Source organism: Microtus oregoni, unplaced genomic scaffold (assembly GCF_018167655.1).
Source record: "Microtus oregoni isolate MIOR12 unplaced genomic scaffold, Mior012 000019F_ref0000042, whole genome shotgun sequence".
Classification (NCBI taxonomy): Eukaryota; Metazoa; Chordata; class Mammalia; order Rodentia; family Cricetidae; genus Microtus; species Microtus oregoni.
Window position 1 is genome coordinate 33,517,536 of NW_024543078.1, and position 16,437 is coordinate 33,533,972.

Below are 16,437 nucleotides of genomic sequence, written 5' to 3' on the forward strand. Positions count from 1 at the left end.
CCAACCATCTTCACCTCTACTTCCTGACCCAGGTGCTAACTCAGAGCAACCAACCTCTAGCAACGGCTGAGACCATCTTGTCTGCCCTTCGTGGTACCGGTATGGAGCAGCGTGGAACCCTACAAACCACCCAAGTGTTCTACCGGCGTTCATATACCAGTCCAGCTCCTCAAGGTCTTTAAGAGTGGTACTTCAGACATGGGGCTTTGGAGATCTCAACGTTAGCTTCTGGCTCAAGAGGAGGACATTGAAGACAAAGGTTGCAGGAGATTTCAGGTCAAGGTCATGGAGACTGCCATGGAACATCCTGTACAAAAACTCACATCCCTGTTACAAAGCAGTTCAGTACTGCTTGTCTTTGAGCCTTGGACAAATGGCTTTCTGGGCGGTTTGGCTAAAGTACTCTAAACACATGCACACTGACGTATCACCTGCTAACAGTCATTCTTACATGCAAAGGAACCAGCCTAGGTGCCCTGATACTGCGCAGGAATGGGGGGAGGTGTCGGTGGTGACTGACAGTTCCTGAATTTGGGGTACAGCCAAAGCCCTGACAGATAAGGAATTCTATGTCCAGGACCAGAGAGATGGACACAGTGAGCAGCAGAACAGTCACCAGGAGAGAGGACTGATGGGGCGGGGGGTTGGGGGGGGGGAGGGTTGAGGAATAGGGAGAATTACACTAGGTAAAGGGCTGGGGGAGATTTCTGGAAGGAGTAGAGAATTTAGGAACTCAACTCCACTACACAGCAATAGGCAACAGGTTCAGGCTGATCGTTCACATCCAACCACAGAAGCACTCTTCTTGATTCACTGGAGAGGGACTGCCCGTGGACATCACTGAAGGAGCTGGCTGGGAAGAGAAAGGGATGCTGAAGCCGAGACACAAGACGCCTGTGCAGGTCCGTGGCTACAGATGATGAGATAGGCATGAGAGCTCACTCTAAAGCTGTCCCCCACACAGCCTAAATGTCCACAACCAGACAGCTGATTCTGCATGTCCTGGTAGAAAGCCTTTACAATAAGACATTCTTCAATGAAGGAAAGCCTCCATCCTAAGACACATTGTGAGGGTATGAGATCTGCTGCCGTCAGTGCACGAGAGCAGCTGTGATTCTAAATGGAGTGAATGTCTTGAGAGGAATGCAGAACACGGGGCAGGATGACTACTGGGGCAGGACGAGATTTAGGAACCCGAGGACACTTTGGTTTTTCTTATCCCCTTTCTGGATCTGTGCCATGTGCTAATGCTATATAAAGAAATTATCACACTGGATAGCAGATATAGGCGAGGGATAGAAGGCTTTCCTGACATGCACAAGGCCCTGGGTTCAATTCCCCAGGTCTGAAAAAAATGTATATGGAATTACCCTGATACCTATCCCCAGCTGAACTTTGCAAAGTGACTGAAGTTTGCAAAGCTGGCTTTTGTTCAACTTGGACAGTCTCAAAGAAACGCAGCTGGCTCAACATCTGCCACAGTCACTGGAGTAAGGTCAGGCGACAAACCTGTTCCTAGACACTCAGAATCTCATGAGTGTGTCTCTCGTTATTTTTGTTGATTTAATTGAAACAGGGTTTCACTATACAGGCTGGACTGGACTCAAACACATAGCAATCCTCCTGCCTCAGCTTCCTGGATACTAGGGTCACACTAGTGTGCTACCATGCCCAGCTATGCCTTTTTTTTTTCTGATGAAGATGCCTAAGTTCAGTACCTTGTTAAGGAGTTGAACAAATAATTCCCATTTTAAAACATTTTTATTTTAAATAAGCATTCCTTTTGTAAAGAGTTTATGTCTGATTCTGTGTAAGGCATTAGGGTTTGTGTCCACGTGATACAGGTGCCTTTGGAGCATGGAAGAGGGTGTTGGATCCCCCTGGAGTTCCAGGTGGTTGTGAGCCACCCAACATGGGTGCTAGGAACTGAGTTCAGGTCTTCTACAAGAACAGTCCAGCATATCTCTCCAGTCCCTAGCATCTCACTGTAAACTGTTTTAAATGAATAGCTTAGATAGAAGTCCTTAAATAATTTTAATTTTGGAGGTGGAATTTGTACACCAAAGTTTCCCTTTGACTTCCTCAACTTGTAATCACTGTCCACACTTGAAATGTTGCCTTGATGACACACAGGGAAGGCGACACACTGACAAATATTTGGGACTCTGTGCCAGGCAGGAACCCGGGATGCTGGTCAGTTTACTCTGCTGCACACTTGCCCAGTACACATCCAGATGTCCCTCCCCTGCTCCTGCACATAGTGGCTCTACTCTCTGTCCAAGAATCGATTTCCCCAGTGTTTCCATTGATCACCTCACAGGCACACAAACTCCACACTGATTCCCAACTCTATCAACACACATGAAGCCAGCACCCCCCCCCCAATCCCACCCCAGGCCCCTGTCATTGGCCTGTGCTGTGTGGGGTGGGGTGACCGCCCTTCTCCTGAGTCACAGCCTGACTCAGCCTCCTGTCATGCCCAGCTCTAGTCCTGAACCTGGGAAACATGCTCATTTTCCAGTGAGATGCTGCCTTGCTTATCCGCTGCCAACACCTCCGTTTCACCTCCACTCTCGAGCTCCGCATTTTCACACATTGTCCCTTTAACTTTATATCTTTGTCCATGGTACTTTGTCTCCCCTAGAAGCTGTCTTTCGGGACTCCCGTAGCTTCACAGGGCAGGTGACCCTTCCTCCCAGCTTCTTAGACGTTTGCCCCCTGAGCTTCTGTCTGCAGGCCTTTCCTCACCCCACAGTGGAGCAGAGAGAACTGTCTTCTGGGTGAGGGGCACAGTGCCGGGCATAGAATGATAGGATGTCCCAAGCAGAGTCACAATCTAGCATGCTCACAGCCCAGCAAGCTGGCAGTCTCTGGAGGGCTCTTAAGTTCATCCCGTGCTGCCCACGGCAGGAAGGAAGAGAGCATCCAGAATGTCTGGACACCTCGCAGATAAGGTGATGCGCAGTGGGCCTTAGAGGGAAAATGAGACCCTCCAAGCAGCAAAGGTGGGGGTGACTTGGCAGAAAGAGATAGCAGAAGGTGAGGGAAGCCACCAAGCTCTGTGTGCCCTGAGAATAGTCAGCAATTATCTCTGCCTATACGCACAGAATACTAAATGTCCCGCATGCCAACTGTGGGAAAGCCTTAAGATGGGCTAAAAACCTTAAATTTGGAGTAATCATCAGGGATGTGATGGGTGTCCTATAAGCCACTGTGCCTTCCAAGAGCTAAGATTCTTGAATGACAAGCTGGAAGCAACCAGGGCTATCAGGACAGGAGAACAATGTTTTTGTTTTGTTGTTTTGGGTTTTAGTGTTGTTACTGCTGTTTTTCTTGTTTTGTTTCCTTGGGCCAGGGTCTCACATGGTTCAGGCTGTCCTTGAACTTACTATATAGCCAACACTGATCTAAAACTCCTGATCTTCCTGCCACCAATTCCCAAGAACTGTGATCCGAGCATGTGCCACCCTGTCTGTCCAGTGTCTTGTGGGTGCTGACCCCGGACAGCTGGTGCCAAGAGGGGTGCCTAGGGCTAGCAGATCTCAGCTAGGGTGGTGCTCCTACTTTCTCCAAATCAAAGCCTGTGTATTTCCTGTACACAGAGACACTCCTCCTGCTCTGTTTCAGTAAGCTCAGTGTGCTACAGAGGAAAGGTATGAGTTCAATTCCCGGCAACCACATGGTGGCTCACAACCATCTGGAATGAGGTCTAGTGCCCTCTTCTGGCTTGCAGACATACACACAGACAGAATATTGTATACATGATAAATAAATAAATATTTAAAAAAAAAAAAAAACAAAGTCGGCAGAGACATTTGCAGGGCAATCCCAGGCTGTGCTCCAGAGGGAGCCAGCGCACTCAGCATCTCCCGCAAGGATTCTTCACAACTCTGTCTCTTTGTTTTGACAACTTCTGCGACACTGTTGAATAGCACATGTGAAAACCTCAGCTCTGACAGTTTTATTAGCACCAGAAGAGGGGGTCATATGGGTGCAAAAGCTGCATTTTCACCTTGGGTTTCCTCATCCCAGTGCATCACACAGCCAAGGCTGTAGGGAGGAGCTGAAGGGACCCTTGGCACAGTGGCTGCTAACTGAGCTGCCCGGTGGGGAGCTCCCTGGGGGGAAGCTGTGGGGCCTGGGAATGATGAAAGCAGGGGAGGCTCTTCCATCACACGCTGTTCCCCGTCCTGTCTTCATGCAGGGCACCGCTCACCCACAGGCAGCTACAAAGTTGGGCAATCTGGGCTCTGGAAAAATGATCCAAGGGTCAAGGGCAAAGGGGAAACTTTCAAAGGGGAAAGTGCTGCAATCCAGGGGAAACCACACAAAAAAAGAGAGGTTGTTTTGAACCTGAGGGAAAACACAAAAAGATGTTCTGCCCACAGCCCATGATCAACATTGGGATGATGTAAACCCATGCAAAGGCCTGGCCTGCTGCCCCCATCTCCCGAGCAGATGAAAGGTACCGCCATCTGGAAGCAAGATTGGGGGTGGGGAATAGCTCACCCCTACACTCCCTAAGGATGTGAACAGCCCAGGCTCTAACACAGAGTCAGAGAAATAGGTTTCCTACCGGTGTTCAGGGACGTTGTCAAAAGACGTCAACTTCAATCTCATCATTGGTACCCCTTCCCCAGTGTATTTGAGGACTGTGTTGAGGTTAGTTTGAGAGGGCAGATATTATGTGCCAGGCACAAGGAGAGTATACACACATAATATTTCATGCTCTAGTCAGTATAACGCTACCAGGAGCTGGGTAGCGAGGCCAGCCCCTGAAGCCTGATTTCCAGGGTAGTGTCTATCACTCTGTTAACAAGTGTCTAGGGTTCTGATGCACACTCATGTGGAGCCAGCAGCTCACAAAGCCCCTGATCCCATTCTCCTTTAAAGCCACCCCCTTAGGGGAGGGAGGAGTGGAGTTTTCAGGTATAAGGGACATGTTTGGTAAGGAACAGCCCCCAACTCCCAACAGTGGCTAAAGGTTGGGTGCTGGGAGGGGATGGAGACAGAGTGCCCTCCCTGTGTGAGGATTCTAGCCTATAGTGTACTCACATCTGTACGTAAATGAGAGTGGAAACAAATTCTAGAACAGTCTAGAGGAGCACGGTGATGAGAAGGACCTACTGTAGGCAGGAGAAGGTCTTGCAGCTCGTGGGAAAGGATACAAAGCCAATTTTTCCTGGTTTCAAATCTCTCATAAATTTTTCTCTCTTCAAGGGAGATATATAAACTCAACTCTCTGGGTATTGAAATAATGAGAACCAAGGGTGGTTTTACTATATTTCCCCCACTGCTCTCTGTGTTATCCGTTCCAGGCAGTGAGTATAAAAGGCAGGCTTACTTTCAGATCCATTAGCCATTAGTGCAGTAGGGATTATGGATGACTAGCCACTGAGTACATGTCATATTGACCACTTTTAAAAAGTGGGTTTCTTTCAATTCTGCTGAAATCATATCAAATCATTCTATTATGTTATTTAATATATTAATAAAATTGCATTTTTAAGGAAAGAAACCATGGAGCCAGAAGGTTGAGACACTGTAGAAGTCCTTGAGTGGCCTGGTTGTTAAGTCTGTGCTTGACCGGGGACTCTGAGGTGGGCTAGGCTGTCTCTTAACATCCCTATGACCTTGAACAAATTTTCTGACATTTCTTTTCTTCAATTTCTCCTTTGGCACATTGACCAATACCTGCTACATAAGAATATATAGCAGGGGTAAAAAATGATTAACCCCTAAAAGGCCATGTTCTCCTTCCAGAAAACAGGGGTGGCTGTGGTAGGTAGCTGGGTCACTGTTTTCTTTCTCAGACTGGACTCTGTTTCAAATGAGTCTTAGGGAATGTCATCACGTTTTCTCATCCCGTGAGGCTGCAGGCCCCACCCTGGGAGACCTGTGCAAATGGGCTGCCTGCCCCTTCTCCCTCCGTCTTCTGCTCTCTCCAGCACCCCAGGCTCTACCATGCCAAGACTTACTAATATCTTGCCTGTTTTGAAGACACTGCTTACTTCCATGAAAAGTCCCTCTGCATGCAGATTTTAGCTGGAGGGACCAAGACACAGCTATCTCTAAAAGCCATCTCTGGGGCCACGTGTCATTTAGCTGGAGGGACCAAGACACAGCTATCTCTAAAAGCCAGCTCTGGGGCCACGTGTCATACTTGTGACAAACCCTTGTCATGTGGTCTGACCAGTCCTTGCCTTGGACTGTTAAGGCCTGTGGTGGACACAGTGGCTTTGTTGGAAACTCACGTGCTGTCAGGAGCTCAAGGACACATCTGGAGACACAGCACTCGGTCACGTTAGGTAGCAGAGCCTGGGGGGCAGAAAAGCTGTACATTTTAAAATTAGTGTGTGCTCGTTACATGATCTCTCAGGGAAATGTGAAGTAGAACTAAGTGATGTAACTTTCATTCCCTTTTCCTCTTTTAGCCCCTTTTCCTTCCTCCCCCATTCCATTCCTTCTTCCCTTCCTTCTTTCCCTTCTTCCCTCCCTCCTCCTACCTTCCATTCCTTCCTCCCTCCTTTCTTTTCTACCTCCCTTCCTCTCTCCTTCCCTTCTTTCTTTCCTCCCTCCTTCCTTCCCTTCCTTCCTTCCTTCCTCCCTTCCTTCCCTTCCTCCCCCTCTCTCCCTTCCCTCCTCTCTCTTTTCTTCCTCCCTCCACCTTCCCTTCCTTCCTCCGTCTCTCCTTTCTTCTCTTTCTCTTTCTCTTCCTCTCTCCCTCCCTCCCTCCCTCTCTCTCTTCCTTCTCTCCTTCCTTTCCTTCCTTTCTTCCTCTCTCCCTCCTTCTTTCTCTTCCTTTTTTTCTCCTTCCCTCCCTTCTTTTTTCCTCTCAGAAGGGTGGTTCTACTATGTTTCTCCCACTCTCCTAAAGAGGGCAGTCAGAAAGTTAAAAACCCCTTTATGGGAACAACCCAGAAGAGCACCTTTAGGCAATTTCAAAACATTGTTTACATAAAGACCAGATGTGACTGTGAAAACGGAGGCTAGTGACCATCCAGGGGATTTATCCATGCTGGGTTGTTCTTAGATACAATCTGTCTCCCAACCCAACACTCTCCAGAGCAAAGCAGTTCTTCTGCCTCTTAATGAGGGAAAGGGTCAGAGAGTGGGGTATGCTGCTGAAACGGTAGGGAACTCAGCACCAAGTTCTGAGGTTGGCATGTGCTTTCCGCCCACGCGATTCTGGGTGTGTGCTGGGCCATCACTGCTTCTCTGAGCTTTGTCACTAAGACCACTAAGACGTAGAGTGTTTCTGTGGATATCTCCTCCCTCGGGGAAACAAGGGGGCCACGAGAGTTTTTCCAGCCTTGAAACCCCTATGGATGCAGACAGCTGTGGAACATCACATGGACTCAGCACCTGGCCCGTGGGCAGGCACAGAGCTGAGGCTGTGGTGCACACACCCACCAACCAGGCTCACTTGGGGACTGCCCGCTATGACAAGAGAGACCAAGATCCCTCAAGACGGGTCTTCCTAGGACTCCAGAGAGCAAGATGGTAAGATGGGAGATGGTAGAGACTAGGGGGGCTTACCTGCCCTGTATAGAACACAGCAGGCTAATCTGCCACAGGTGTCAGCACTGTGTGGTGCTGGAGAGCGCTATCTTGCTGGTGGGGCCTGGAGGTGTAGCCCTCTGGGGGTACAAGTTGTTATTAATGTGCTGTATGTCTCAAAGTATGCCTGACTTGGAACCAGCAATCCTACTTGCTGGAATGTGCCACGGGCAGAGCTGCCTCTTAGTTCTGTGGGGTGTTATTTTTTAAGTGCCCAAGTAGATGGCATGCACATCCGGAAAAGACACAGATGGAAAAAATTAGCATACATCTAAAGAAGGAATCCTTTATAGTCATTTGTGTGTGAACATGTGGGCAGGTACATATTTGTTCCTGTACATATGCACATATAGATAAACGTGTACACTATAGACAAGATCCTTATTTGTCAGTTGAGAAAGGTTATAGAATAGACATATAATGTGCTACCATATAAAAAGTAGATATCTAATCACATATTCCAAAAGAGATTCAAGCCCAGTCTTTGATCTCAGCACCAGAGAGTTCCAGACTAGCCAAGGCTACATAGTGAGATACTGTTTCAAAAAACAAACAAACAAACAAAAAACCCTAAACAATAAAAAAGATAGCTTAATCAAAAAAGTAATATCTAGGGTACTGGGAGGCAGGAGGTAAACTGAAAATAGTTGGTTAGGCCCAGTGACAGCTGTTGTCTTAGCTCCTTGGGGACTAAAGGGTGAGTTGATCTTAGAGTTCAAAGTGAGTCTGGGAAACATGAAAACCACCTTCTATTTCTGTCCCCTTCTAGCTCCACTGTGCTGAGACTTACTAGCGTGCCTGTCCGTTTTGAAGACCCACGTTTTACTTTCATGAAAAGTCCCTCTCTAGGATGTTATAATCCCTTTGGGAGCTCAGTGATGGTGCAGGCTGGGATTGACCCAGTTGCCTCCTGGCTCCACCCACTGTTACCTTCTGGGAGTCTTTAGAAACCTGATTATGAGAGCCAGGCTGATCATCAATTTAACCAGGGATTTGGCTGGCCCAGTGCTCTGGGCTCTAGCAACTCAAGTCTGAGAGCCACTGAAGGGAGGAGTCCTGTGCCACAGACCTGCTTAAGATTCTAGCGCTTTCCAGGACCAGCGGTGGGTAGTGGTGCTCGCCTTTAATCCCAGCACTCGGGAGGAAGAAGCAGGTGGACTCTCTGTGAGATGGAGGCCAACTTGGTCTAGGACAGGCTCCAAAGCTACAGAGAAACCCTGTTTCGAAAAACCAAAAAAAGAAAGAACGAAAGAAAGAAAGAAAGGAAAAAGGAAGGAAGGAAGGGAAAGGAAGAAAAAACGAAGGAAGGAAGGAAGGAAGGAAGGGAGGGAGGGAGGGAGGAAGGAAGGAAAGAAAGAAAGAAAGAAAGAAAGAAAGAAAGGCCGGGTGGTGGTGGCGCACGCCTTTAATCCCAGCACTCGGGAGGCAGAGGCAGGTGGATCTCTGTGAGTTCGAGACCAGCCTGGTCTACAAGAGCTAGTTCCAGGATAGGCTCCAAAACCACAGAGAAACCCTGTCTCGAAAAACTAAAAAAAAAAAAAAAGAAAGAAAGAAAGAAAGAAAGAGAAAGACAGAAAGACAGACAGTGGCAGTGGCGCTCAGTGTGTCTGAATGCAGAAGTAACTTTGATTAGGTGACTGGACAGTCCTTTGTGTTGCGAGAATACGGCAGCATTCTAAACTGCACACGGGCAGAAACCACCCAGGTGAACACCCTCAGGTGGTGAACACGCCCCGCCCCCAATCCTGCGCTGCCACGTGCTCATTAGGTGTTCACGCTGGCACCTGTCCAGGCCTGAGGGGGAACTCCTGCCGGGCATACTTCCAAGCGCTCTTGTTCAGAGGGCCAGGCGCTGTAACTGCCCAAGGACACCCTTTTCAGAGGGAAGATGGGATGGAGTTGGACACAGCACAGGTAGGTATAGAGAGGGGTGTATCTGGGAGGAGGAAGGAGTAACGCGTGATGTGTCGGGGAGAAGTCCAGCAGAATGGCTTACGTAGTCCTGCATTGCTCTTGGGCTGCCTACGGGTTAGGACCCAATGAGTTCCTACCCTGTGAGAAACTGTCTTAGACCCTGGATGTGCTGTGTGTTAGATGGGTCATGGCCCAGTGGCCTGGCCTGGAGCCTGGGTACCACACACCTTAGGCAGGCAGCTCTGGACTTCTTGCTAGTTCTTCGTAGCTAGGGTCAGACCAGAGTTTTCCCAGCCTGATGTGGAAGACTCAAGAACATCCCTGACCTCTATGTAGTAGAGAATCTGGGTTCCTAAGTTATTTTCTAACTTTATATATATATAAAACAAAACTGCAGGATAGTGGTGGCACACACCTTTAATCCCAGCACTCAGGAGGCAAAGGCAGGTAGATCTCTGAGTTTGATGCCAGCCTGATCTACAGAGTGAGTTCCAGGACAGTCAGGGCTACACAGAGAAACCCTGTCTTGGAAAAGAAAAACAAAATAAAATTATATATATAAAATTATAACATTTACTTTTGGAATATTTCAGTCCCCCTACCCCCGAGTAGCAATGGCTTCCTTAACAGTTTGGGGCTGTCACGACCTGCAGTGGACACTGTTCCCCTCCTTGCTTCATAAAGGTGGAGTATAGCAAGAAGGACAATGGGCACAACTCTCAAAGTGACCTCAGTCAGTGCACGGTTGTGCTACCTGCTAGAATTTGTCTAAAGCCCTAAGAAATACAGAAAACACCAACCAACAGAGCACGAGTTGCTGCCCGGGGATTTCACGGGGTTGGCACGGGACGGAGGCTCGCCCTGTGGTGGGTGAACACAGATGTGTTTAATTCCAGGTCATCAGTTCCAGGACCCTCCTCAGATTCCAGCATCCACTGACGTTCAGGTTCCTTACATCAAACACGACAGTGTCTGTGCAGAACCTAGGCACACCTTGCTTTCTCATAACATAGCACGATTCAAACAGTGTGGAATTTACCGCTGAGCTGTGTTGTGTTTGGAATAACCATGGGCAAAACCCCGTATGTTCTCGTGCATGCTGCTGCTACTTTGAAAATTGCCGAAATCAGTTTTTTTTTCTTGAGCATTTTCCAACTGTACTCAATTAAATCCACTGATGCAGGGCCTGCGGATATGAAGGCTTTTTGCATCCATGATTGGTGTCTAAGACAAGGGGTATGCATGCGGGAACATTGTTGGTTTAATTTAGGCTTTATCTTGGAGGAGAAATGTTGTCAAGATGTCCCATCAGCTACGGCAGTGGATCTCGGTCCTCCTAATGCTGTGACCCTTCAACACAGTTCCTCATGTTGTGGTGACCCCCCAACCAGACGATTATTTTTCTGTTGCTACATTCTAACTGTAATTTTGCTACGGTTATGACTCGTACTCTAAACATCTGTGTTTCCTGACAGTCTTGGGCTGCTGTGAAGGGGTCATTTGATTCAAAATGGTGGAGAACCTCCGAACTAGAGCCACCTGCCCAGCTGGCTTCATCGTTTGCCAAAACATATTGTCTTTTTAATTCTTCCTATGTCCCGAGTCTGTTAAATGTTTCACGGGTAACATTTGGCTGTTCTCCCCGCGGGAAGGCAGTTTCCTGGGACATTTCTCCGTGTTTCACTGGTAACATTTGGCTGTTTTCCCCGCGGGAAGGCAGTTTCCTGGGACATTTCTCCGTGTTTCAGTTCTGTCCTTGAGACCCATCTCCAGCTGCGGCTCACTGCGCTCTCATCAACTATCCATGGACAGGGGCAGGAGAAGGGGGAATGTCCCATCACGGTTTGATCTCCAGCCACGGGCGCAGACCCTTGGTGTTTAATGTTTCCTTCTCTGTGGCCACCGGATAGGTGACCCTGGGCGGTTGTGCTTGGATAAGAGTGTACTATGTCTTCACGAAGCATGCTGCAACTGTCTAGGAGCCATATTGTGTTCTCTGTCTATAGGTTCCGGAGTTAAGCTCCTATCTAGCAACAAACAGGCCAGGCTGGAAGAACCCTGTCATGCGCCACACTCCTCAGGTGGCTATGGGCTGGAGCCCAAGGCCACCAGGGAAGAACTTCCAACACCACTGGTCCTTGACATCTGAAGACTCTGACGAGGATCTTGGGTCCCAGCTGGCAGGGTCCAGTCCCACAGCCACCTTCAGAAAAAAGAGGCTTTCGACTCTCAAGGAACTGGAGAATTCCAGTGAGCAGGCGGAGCCCCATCCAGACCCTTTAGCTGCAGAGGAAGAACCACGCATGTCAGCCTCGTTGAACAAGGAGTGTCAGAAGACAGAGGCCCTGTGGGACATGAGCTGGCCAAAGAACCCGAGGATGCCTGGAATTTCAGACAGCCCCTGGCATAGAAGACGAGACCTAAAGAAGCGGGCAGCTGCAGTAGGTCTCCTGCCTCCCACCCCAGCCCTGTCCCTAGGGACTCTAGGTCCCTGTATGATTCCCAGCTGTGGTATGGAGGGGGCATTTACCCTCCATCACTCAGGTTCCTCTGGCCCCAAGCATGGGGCTGTGCACAGTGTACCCACCTCTGCACATGAGGTCACAAGGCCTTCCAGCTTTCTGACACCTGATGCTCAGATACATCAAGACAGCTTTTTGTTCAGAAGGGAGGCTTTGCCTGAGGACACCATGACTTCCTAGCGCTGGTCTCTGCAAACCTAGTCCCCAGAGCAGGCTCTGGCTGTTCTTTGTCCCAGGTCTCTAACTCATGGGCATCTAGGTGCTATGAGTGTCTGTCTCCAGTACTGAGGGTTCAGTAGAGAAGCTGTTGACAGGAATTGTCTTTACTGCACTTTGATCTGTGCCTAGAACACAGCAGGATGCTGTTACTGCCTGGGAGGGTACTGAGATCTCTGGGCCTGGCTGAGATGCCTCAATCCCTTCCCTTGCCACAGTACTGGGACAGAGATGGCTCAGTCTCACACAGTAGGAGCACAAGCCACACCTAACCCTTGCTCTGAGGTGCTTCTGCCTCTCTGGATGCCAGGACCAGTCTTTAAGTGATTAAGTGACCACCAGGAAGCATCCTGGCAAGAGCAGAGGCCAAAGCAGATGGAGCATTAAGAACATGTATCTTCAGGCCAGATGTGGGGGACGCTGTAACCACAACAGTGCAAGTCAGAGGCAGGAGGCTACATCAGGGAGACCATCTCAGCAAGCACATGCTATCTGCCAGTTTCCAGCTCCTGTCCACAGATCCCACTTCCAAACCTCTGTTAACTGACCACTGGAAGCCTGCAGTATTATGAGAGGGCTGTATAGGGAAGCTCTGGAGGAATTTTCTTCCAACTCTTTTCTCCCCTGTATCCCTCCTAAGGATGCTAACCTCTAGGGTAGCAATATCAATATAGCCAGCCACTTTCAAGGGCCCTGCCTTCTACCCACCGTCTGCAGATTTTAGACTATCACTCTGATAAATTTCAGGTGCTGACCTCCTCTGAGGCTGAAAGCCTAGGTCTGGGATCTATACTTGGGGGAACACACAGAAGACAGGGAGGGAGAGCCCTGTGGGCTTGGCTGCTGTCTTAGACCTGGATGAGGGTCCTGGGCCTGCTGGTACTTATTTTCCTCAAGTGCATTGTTCATGTTGATTACCAATAATGACAGTGGATTGTTGTCTGTGTTCTACACAGATGCAACGCTTGCAGCAATGGGAGGCCCAGATGCTTCTGGAAATTGAAGAGGCAGTCCATCATGAGCTTACCATCCAAGATGGGACCCTTAGCATGGAGTTTCCTGACCAAACCCAGGAGCCACTTAGCTTTGGCACAGTCAGTGTAGAAGCCCAGGACCCTGCTACCTTGGAATAATTTGATCATCTACACCACACACTACAGCTGGACCAGGTGGGTAAGGTGGGAACAGACCTTGTTACCCAAACTGTAAGGTGGGGAAGAATTGCCTAGGCCTGGGGTAGGTTGAAGGGCACATCAAGGGACAGAGTTGGTAGTTTGAAAGAGAATGAGCTTCATGTTCTTGAAAAGGTCACTGGGCTTGATTGAACCTGTGCCCTCTAGTGCCTGGCTGTGACCTCAGGGACAATTGCTCTGCTCCTCTGACCCTTGTTTTCCTTATCTGAAAACTGACAAAAACGTATCAGGTGCAATACAAAGCATATGGACCCAGCTGCGGCTGGCCTGGCTCCCTCTGCCCTGGGAAAACCCTGTGCACTGGGGACTTCCTGATTCTCTGGGCTGAGTTCACCCAGGCTTCAGTGAGGCAGGACCAGAAGGAAATGGGCCATGGAGTTCTGAAATACTAGGCCAAATGTAAGTGTGGTTGGCCTTAAGTTCCGACCTTGCCCTGGGAATTCAGCTAGGCCCAATGGTGGAGAATACAGGCAGAGGTCATCTTCTGGGTGGGATCAGGGATGATGCAGATGGAGAAAGGGGGTTGGTGTGTGTCCCCTGAGGATGGAAGAAACAGGGAAAGAGTACAGTTTAGGATTTGGGTTTTAGTTTCCTCAAAAATGGATGGGATTGATTTCTCACTGGGTTTCAGGGGATCATGGTTAGAAAGGTCCAATTTCTAGACACCTGGAGAGCTGCAGCTGCCACTCAAGGCCATGCTGTGTGCAGGGCCAGGGGAATAGAGCCAGCCCTGTGGTAGTCTGGGTAGTTGCTTCCCTTGCCCAGTTTCTCCCCATGTCCTAGCTGATGGATGTATCTCCAGATGATGTAAGGAGGAGACACTAGATGGCCATGCTTGGAACTTCAGTTAACACCAGACTGCCTCCAAGTACTCTGAGGCTGGCCTCTTCATGTAGATATGCTGCGGCCACTTAAACGTAGAGATGGATTTTACTCTTGGATGTTTGCTGTTTCCTTGCTAAAAACAGACGTGTTTCTAGTCCTAGTGTAGTCTACTCCACTTCCTGCCTCTCCTGTCCACAGTGGCTGCAGATAAACAGTTAACACGGTAGTGAAGTGTTTTAAAAGGAGAAAGCGATGGTACAAAAGTAGGGTCAAGGTGTATGTGGGGTCCAGGGCCTTCCGCTTGCAGCCACAGGTAACAGGTTGCATTGTCTGCTTTCAGGAGGAGGCCAGTCGCTGCAGCTGTGGCAGGAACTTTGGATTCCATGTGATGTTCTCTATGAGTTGTAATTTATTTTATATTTAAACATCTGCATATTTTCGAGCCACTTCCTATTAAAATAATTCTCTATTTTCGTTTGTGTAATTATCTGGTTATAAAAATCAGTCTTGAGAGAGTGTCAGGGCTTTATTAATTTTTTCCAATAAGACAGAATACTATTTTTAAACCTGATGAGAACTGTGTTGTAACACAGAGCTGGAGATGAACACATCAGAGAAAAGTCCTTCCAATCCTCATTATTAAAAATAAACTCTTTGCATGAGAACTATTTCCAAAGTTTGTGCTTGAATGCAAATCAATTCCTATGTGTAGCCAAGAGAATTCTATTTCAACCCCACTTCTCAAAGACTGAAATTCAAACACAGAATGAGTTCAGGGAAGCAGCTTGGGGCAATGTGTTCTTAAAAGAAAGAATTGCAGCCCTTGGAGGAAGGACTTAGATAATTTCTGGACATTTATGTTAGTTTTCTGGATTACTGTGTATTTGCCTGGTTAGAAGTATACTTTACACTTAACAGACACTCAGCTGAAGGCATTAGAATGTCATTCTTGGGGCTGGCAAGATGGCTCGGTGAGATAAGGGTGCTTGCTGCCACGTCTGCCAGCCTGAGTTTGGTCCCTGGAGTCCATACAGTAGGAAAGAACTGACTCTTACACATTGTCCTCTGACCTAAAACACCCGCTTGTGTTCTCACATATAAACAAAACAAAATGTAAAAAAATTATTTAAAACATGCCATCTTGGAGGACGCTTCACCAACCGGGCAGTATAAGTCATCTACACTCATCTGCAGCAAGATACTGATGGGCAATTCAGATAATGCAAGGTCCCTTTTGGACTCTGATACTTGCTGTGCAAACAGCAGGATTCCCAAGTTAGCAATCCCGTGATAACTGATGAGTCGTGGTCCTTGGTGATGTGGTCAACATGGTTGCTTAGAGATAAGCATGGATTATTTGAGTATGCAAGACCATGTTTTGGAAAACAGCAGTCCTAAAACTTACAAGAAAAAAATAGAAATAGTCTGCTTCCTGGCAGCTCCAATTTGCAACGTCCCCAGTCTCTGAGAGGATTTTCCCTCTAGCTAATCTTTTGCAGTTACACTTGTCCGCACACGATGCCTCAACACTTGCACCCATTTCTCACGGAGTATGGTTGGGGAACAAATTTCCAATCCTATGACATGCCTGTCTTGGGTTTGAGTTACCTCATGGAGGGACATCTTTGTTCTGACTAGAAATCATGGATCGACATAGGGCTTCCTGCTGCATTGCCATTTCCCACGGCTGCAGGATGAGTGAGTGACCTGGAGCACAGAGACTCACAAGCACGCCCCTTTACCATGGCCCTACTCTGGGGTCCCAGAGTGAGACTGAGGTCACTTCTTACCTACAATGACTAGACAGAAATCTACCCCCAAGTTTGTTCAAATTGGCTGATTCTGTTCCTTTGGGTTACCAATAACTGGCTGGGGTCTTTCTGTTGTACTCAGAATTGTGGGTAGACAAAGGAAAGTGCCTTTGTTATCGGCAGGCAACCAGCCAGCTCCAAAACAAGGACTATTGCTCCAGGCTCTAAAAGTCAGAGGCCATTTTTCATGCCCTGGGGTTATAGGCTTATTGCTATGGCCATTGTCATTCGCATTGGCTGGAAGTGGCAGCCACAGGAGTGCCCACTAGTCTGGCAGCTTTCAAGCAGGACTTGGAGGCCGGGACCCTCAGGCAGACAGGAACAAGCATTGTAACTTCCTGAGCTCTGTGGGTGGTGGAGTGAAGACAGTCTTGCTCTTTGGGGCTGATGATCCCA

At 48.5% G+C, this 16,437-nt stretch overlaps 1 protein-coding gene and 1 long non-coding RNA gene across 5 annotated transcripts in view; one reads left to right on the forward strand and one right to left on the reverse strand.

The window, feature by feature from the left end:
• Positions 1-174: 174 nt before the first annotated feature.
• The window catches only part of Adcy1 (adenylate cyclase 1), a 135,988-nt gene continuing 119,725 nt past the window's right edge, over positions 175-16,437 (reverse strand). For 2 of the 4 annotated variants that reach the window (XR_005975961.1, XR_005975958.1), the window contains exons 21-23: positions 10,275-11,757; positions 6,255-6,318; positions 175-853 (exon numbers count right to left, since the gene is read on the reverse strand). The gene's annotated coding sequence lies outside the window, so the exon portion shown is untranslated. The remainder of the gene's footprint in view (positions 854-6,254; positions 6,319-10,274; positions 11,758-16,437) is intronic. The other 2 variants (XR_005975960.1, XR_005975959.1) reach the window with 2 other exon arrangements.
• On the forward strand, positions 11,733-14,583 carry LOC121459311. The gene is made up of 3 exons (XR_005975962.1): positions 11,733-11,915; positions 13,169-13,381; positions 14,571-14,583. It is a non-coding gene; the product is annotated as an uncharacterized LOC121459311 (long non-coding RNA).